Source organism: Tiliqua scincoides, chromosome 13, assembly GCF_035046505.1.
Source record: "Tiliqua scincoides isolate rTilSci1 chromosome 13, rTilSci1.hap2, whole genome shotgun sequence".
Taxonomy (NCBI): Eukaryota; Metazoa; Chordata; class Lepidosauria; order Squamata; family Scincidae; genus Tiliqua; species Tiliqua scincoides.
In genome coordinates this window covers 5,128,302-5,133,250 of record NC_089833.1, presented here as the reverse complement: position 1 = coordinate 5,133,250, position 4,949 = coordinate 5,128,302, and the positions used below count along the sequence as shown (strand labels likewise).

Sequence of the window (4,949 nt, the reverse complement as noted above, 5' to 3'; positions counted from 1 at the left end):
AAATGTTGGGTGACCTCACCTAGTCCAGAATATGATGGCCAGCCTGTTAAGTGGAGTTGGCCCAAGAAAATGTGCGATAACTCTTCCTAAAGCCTGCATTTATTTTCTGAATACAACCAAGAGCTTTCTTTGATCTTTAAATCCTTACCTGGCTGAAGTATCTCTTCCCATCCATTCCACTGTGGGCTCTGAGACCCTCATGTGGTGCCCTCTTCTGAGTGCCCCCAGCTTCTAACGGTATAAAGAGCAGGGTCCTTTTAGTGCTGGTCCCCACTGTCATTTCTTGCTCCAGTAGGTCTGTAGTTCATTGCTGGCAACCTTCAGTCTTGAAAGACTCTGGTATCGCACACTGAATGGTGGTTCTGGAACAGCGTCTAGTGTGGCTGAAAAGGCCGATTCGGGAGTGACAATCCCTTCCACACTGGGAGCAAGTGCAGTCTGTCCCTGGCCTGTCTCCCTGGCTGTGGGCCTTCCTTCTTTGCCTCTTTGCCTCAGACTGTTGGCCAAGTGTCTCTTCAAACTGGGAGAGGCCATGCTGCACAGCCTGCCTCCAAGCGGGCCGCTCAGAGGCCAGGGTTTCCCACCTGTTGAGGTCCACTCCTAAGGCCTTCAGATCCCTCTTGCAGATGTCCTTGTATCGCAGCTGTGGTCTACCTGTAGGGCGCTTTCCCTGCACGAGTTCTCCATAGAGGAGATCCTTTGGGATCCGGCCATCATCCTTTCTCACGACATGACCGAGCCAACGCAGGCGTCTCTGTTTCAGCAGTGCATACATGCTGGGGATTCCAGCACGTTCCAGGACTGTGTTGTTTGGAACTTTGTCCTGCCAGGTGATGCCGAGGATGCGCCGGAGGCAGCGCATGTGGAAAGCGTTCAGTTTCCTCTCCTGTTGCGAGCAAAGAGTCCACAGTGTAGGAATATTGCAGCTCAGCCCAAGTCATTGGGAAAGGGTGAGGTGCAATGCTAGTTTCAACATTTAGGGGACCCTTGGTGATCACCTAATATTTTGGGGATCCTCAAGTTCTCATGTTGCTCCTTCTCATCACGATGGGAAGGGGGGTGGCAAACGAAGAGAATCAGCTACTGCTTATCCAGCTATTTTTGTATTCTTGCTAAGACAGGGAGAAGCAGCAAATGGATGAAACACCCAAGTGGCTGGGGGACGACGACGACTAATTAAGGCTCCTGTCTCCTTTTCCCCACAATGCTACCTTGCTGCTGTATCTTTCCTCCTTCCCATGAATGTGTCTTCCTCCTCTATCCCATGTGCCCATGCCTCTGGTAGCAGCCATCAGGAGAAAGCACATGAGTGGGTAGCCAGTAACAGATGCAACTACTTCTCCTCCCCACCCGCGTGGCTATTTCGGGGGCTCCATATGGTCAGCGATGAGCCCCAGCTGGGACACGGGCCCCCCAGCAGATGCCCATCCCTGCTGTTTGCCGGTGCCAGGCCTGGTGAAATGGAGACACGCAACAAGACTTCCCAACTGTGCTGCAACCCCTCGCCAGTTTGCTTTCTCAACAGAAGGCTACCTCCACACAACACTGAATCTGCTGAATTCTATCTGAGAGAGGCTGAGGTCTTGGATACGATCGTTCTTGCTTACTTAGCGGGGAATTCTTCTAGCTGAGACGCTGGGTTAGCAGGGATCTGTTTTCTCAACCTTGAGAAATGTCTCAACGCGAGCAGTTGTCGCAAGTGCCTTACCCCAAAAACATATTGATAGGGTCATGGACACACGGCACTAATTCTCAGAAATTAAAGTGTGCAAACAGAATGTGGAATGCAGATTGAGGCAATTGGCCTCTGCTGCCGGATTTGGCATAAATTAAATTCTGCTTCTCAGCTCCAGGTTCTTGGTGCCATTTGACATGTTTGGGGGGATGTTGGCCCTCTGGCTATTTCTGATCATGGATGAGAGTCGGCCACTTAAAGGCCATCTGCCTGATTAATCAGTCACAGTACGGTCCAGGGACGCACAATGCTGCTTTTTTTGCTGGAGCTAAATACAAGAGCATAATGCGAGAACATAAGAAGGACCCTGCAGGATCAGGCCATGGGTGCATCTAGTCCAGCTTCCTGCATCTCACAGATGCCTCAGGGAGCGCACAAGACAACGCTCCCTTGCACTGGCGTTCAAAGATAGAATGAACCAGGAGGTACACCCATCATGGCCAGGGTGACCAACTGTCCTCTTTTTCTGGGACATGTCCTCTTTTCTTAGCATTGTGTCCTGGAAAAGAATTTAAATGTCCCTCTTTTCCCTGTGAGCAGGCAGCGCATAGCCTTCTTATAACTAATAAGTTATGTTATATAGTTTTAAACTTAATAATAATGTAGTGTTTAAATTAACCACATGAAATCAATATATGAGTGTCTTTAGCTTTTATTTTGTCATGTCCCACATTTTTCTTTGATGTCCTACATTTTGGGGTGCCTTCACCTTTCTTGTGGTTATGACATCTGATCACCCTGATCATGGCTTGTCCCCTGTGATGGAATTAGAAGAGCCCTAGTGGATCAGACCAATGGCCCACCTACTCCAGCATCCCATTCCCCACGTGGTCCACCAGCTGGCTCTGGGAAGCCCGCAAGCAGGAGACTGAAACTGAGGAGACAAGCAGCAACTGTTACCCTGCACATGCCCAATCTCATCTGATCTCGGAAGCTAAGCATGCTCAGGCCTGGTTAGTACTTGGATGGGAGACCGCCTGGGAATACCGGGGGCTGTAGGCTTATACCATGATCTCGGAAGCTAAGCAGGGTCAGGCCTGGTTAGTACCTGGATGGGAGACCGCCTGGGAATACCGGGGGCTGTAGGCTTATACCATGATCTCAGAAGCTAAGCATGGTCAGGCCTGGTTAGTACTTGGATGGGAAACCGCCTAGGAATACCGGGTGCTGTAGGCTTATACCATGATCTCGGAAGCTAAGCAGGGTCAGGCCTGGTTAGTACTTGGATGGCAGACCGCCTGGGAATACCGGGTGCTGTACGCTTATACCATGATCTCGGAAGCTAAGCAGGGTCAGGCCTGGTTAGTACCTGGATGGGAGACCGCCTGGGAATACCGGGGGCTGTAGGCTTATACCATGATCTCAGAAGCTAAGCAGGGTCAGGCCTGGTTAGTACTTGGATGGGAAACCGCCTGGGAATACCGGGTGCTGTAGGCTTCTACCATAGTCTTTCCAGACTGAAGGTTGCCAACCATCTCCCTACACTGAACACTATCTCCCGATCTTGTCTGATCTCGGAAGCTAAGCAGGGTCAGGCCTGGTTAGTACTTGGATGGGAGACCGCCTGGGAATACCGGGTGCTGTAGGCTTATACCATAGTCTTTCCAGACTGAAGGTTGCCAACCAAGCAGGAGAGAAAGCCAGAGTCCTCTCCCACCATTGCTCGCCTACAGCTGTTATTCAGAGGCATTCTGTTATGAAATCCAGAGACGGTATTCAGCCATCATGATTAGTAGTCAAAAATAGGCTTTGTTTGCCCAAAACTTAACTAATTTCCTTTTAAATCCATCTGCACTAGTGGCCCTCACATTCTGTGGTGTTGAATTCCATGTATAGCTGAGAACATCATGTACACTACCTTAAGTATCTTGATGGGGAAAATACATAATATAAACGTAATCCATCAATCACATTTTAATAAATGTTTATATGCAGGTTCCATATCCACAGTTGCAACTTATCCGCGGTCCTCAGATTTCTCCATCTTGCTCATGAGTCACCTCTCTTTGTTTGCAAAGGAAACAGACAGCGAGAACCTAGACTCATAGCTGCTACACCAGCATTTCTCAAACTGTGGGTCGGGGCCCACTAGGTGGGTCACAAGCCAGTTTTAGGTGGGTCTCCGTTCATTTCAAGGTGTATTTTATTTTTATTGTATTAGACTTGATGTTACCAAGATATGTGACCTGCAGTTGGGGAAATGGTACATTTGAAATGGTTCAAATGGTACTTTGAACATGCTACTATGTATATGCTTTTAACAATGACAGTCAATGGGCTTACTCCTGAGTAAGTGTGGCTAGGATAGCTGCCTTTGGAAGTTTGGGGAATTGTTTTTCAACAGATCAGCAGCTGCTCAGGAGGGTTAGGAGGGTTCTTTATTTTGAATAATTTAAAGCTTATTTTAAACGTTTAATTACTTTCTTATTTAATTGATTTTTTCCATATGGAGGGGTGTTAAAAATGTTCCTGCTTGATGATGCCACTTCCAGCCATGACATCACTTCCAGGTTAATGATATCACTTATGGTGGGTCCTGACCAACATTCTATAAAGTGGGTCCCAGTGCTAAAACCAGGGGGGGGGGGCAGAGCAAAATCCCAGGACTCAGGCCTCCAGGGGGCCTGAGTCATGACAAAACAAACTGTACAGTATAGAACAAGTTTATTCAGGGTTGCATTTCCATTAGAGCAGGGGTGCTCAAACTTTCAACTTTAGGGATGCTGGACCTTTAACAAGTGTATAGAAGAGAGAATTGCAGCAGGTGCAACTTGTCATCCCACAGATGACAAGCTGCACCTGCTGAAATTCTCTCTTCTATACACTTGATAAAGGTCCAGCATCCCTAAAGTTGAAAGTTTGAGCACCCCTGCATTAGAGTTTTAATCACTTCCAATGCACTTCTGTTCCCCCAGTGCATTCTGGAAACTGTTATGGGTAAGCCCTAACAGCTTACCTTTTGTTAAGGGTAGTCGGATACCTTTTGTTAACAGCTCTCGGATACCTTAAACTGCAGTTCCGACCATCCTGCCCCCCCACCAATTTGGGCAGGGTGTTAGGAAAAAGTTCATGCAGTAACAGTAACTGTCATTCAGACCTGTCTGAAAACTGACAGACCAATTCTATCCACACTTTCCTGGGAGTAAGCCCCATTGACTCTAATGGGACTTACTTCTGAGTAGACATGCATAGGCTTGGGCTGTAAGTTTCTCCG

General features: G+C 48.1%; 1 pseudogene; it reads left to right on the top strand.

Annotated features, from left to right (window-relative positions):
* The first annotated feature begins 3,201 nt into the window (after positions 1-3,201).
* On the top strand, positions 3,202-3,324 carry LOC136633806 (5S ribosomal RNA; annotated as a pseudogene).
* Positions 3,325-4,949: the final 1,625 nt, after the last annotated feature.